The sequence below is a fragment of the Neofelis nebulosa genome, chromosome X (assembly GCF_028018385.1).
Source record: "Neofelis nebulosa isolate mNeoNeb1 chromosome X, mNeoNeb1.pri, whole genome shotgun sequence".
NCBI classification, from domain to species: Eukaryota; Metazoa; Chordata; class Mammalia; order Carnivora; family Felidae; genus Neofelis; species Neofelis nebulosa.
In genome coordinates, this window is record NC_080800.1 from 66,604,718 (window position 1) to 66,606,181 (window position 1,464).

At 34.5% G+C, this 1,464-nt stretch overlaps 1 non-coding gene across 1 annotated transcript; it reads left to right on the top strand.

Annotated features, from left to right (window-relative positions):
- Positions 1 to 934: 934 nt before the first annotated feature.
- LOC131503311 (U6 spliceosomal RNA) lies at positions 935 to 1,042 on the top strand. Its single transcript, XR_009257404.1, has one exon. It is a non-coding gene; the product is annotated as a U6 spliceosomal RNA (small nuclear RNA).
- The last annotated feature ends 422 nt before the right edge of the window (positions 1,043 to 1,464 follow it).

Below are 1,464 nucleotides of genomic sequence, written 5' to 3' on the forward strand. Positions count from 1 at the left end.
TAAAGCCATAGCTCAAACCATACCACAAAGCAATCCAAAGATTGATAGAATTGACTACAGGAAGCACTTAAAACTTTTATTAAAAAATACCCTATGCGAGGTCAAAAGACAAATGGCAAACTGAAGGAATACAATTGGTGTCACAAAAAGAGATCTAATATTTCCAACATAAATAATTCTCATAGAATTCATAAAAAAAGACTAACAATTCAATATGAAATGGGAAAACATTAACAGACGATTCACAGTATAAGAAATAGCAATGTTCCTGACAATATTGAAGATGCACAACCTCACTCATAATAACAGAATTTTAAAATGAAACTACAGTGAAATGCCACTTCTTTTTTTATTATAGCACACTCAATAATATAGTGAGGAGAGAGTTATTCTCATATATAACTGGTGGGAAAAGCAAAATAATACTATAATATAGTGAGGTGAGAGTTATTCTCATATATAACTGGTGGGAAAAGCAAAATAATACACCTATGGGGTAGAATTTGGTTCTATCTGTGAACAATTTAAAGGTATATATCTTTTGGCTCAGCATTTCCGCTTCTGGAAACAATCCTACAGAACGCAAACACAAACACATATCATACAGAATATGTGCAAAGTTATTCATTACAAGATTATTTGTAATATTCCAAGATTGAAAACGACTCAGTGGACAACTATGGTAGACTTGTAAAATTAGCCATGCTTTATCCACAGAATGGAATATAATACAGCTATTAATAAATGATAAGGAATATCCCTATGTACTGCAAAGACTCCAGGATATATCAAGTGAAAAAAAGGAAACTACAGAGCAATGTTTAAAGCATGCTATCTTTTGTGTAAAATGGGAATAAAGTATGAGTATTCAAGTTTGCTTGTATTTGCATGAAGAAATAAAAATACATATAAATAAACCTACTAAAAATAGTATGTTCTCACGTCAGCAGCACATATACTAAAAATTGGAAATAAATCAAGAAGATTAGCATGGTGCCTGCACAGGGATGTTACACAAATTCATGAAATCTCCCAATTTGGGGAAAAGAAATGGACATCCACATTCATGAAGGTAAAATGTCCTAAAAAAGTATCAACCAAAGTATTACACTATACATATTATAATTAAATTGTCCCAAGTCAAGGACAAAGAGAGAATTTTGAAAACAGCAAGAGAAAATCGATCTCAAAGGAAGAAGACAGAGTAGGAGAATCCTGAGCTCACCTCCCACACACTGAGGCAACAACTACATGTATTACAACTCACTATGTAAACAACCTGAAGACTGGCAGAACAGGTCTTTCATGGCTACTCTTGGAGAGGTCACATCAAAAAAGGTAGGAGAGGTAGAGATGCGATTGAAAACCAAACCTCCAGAGTGACTAAACACAAGTGGGAGGGACATCATGAACATGGAGGACTGGGAGGATCAGACCCCATACCTGGCACATTCTGGCCATGGG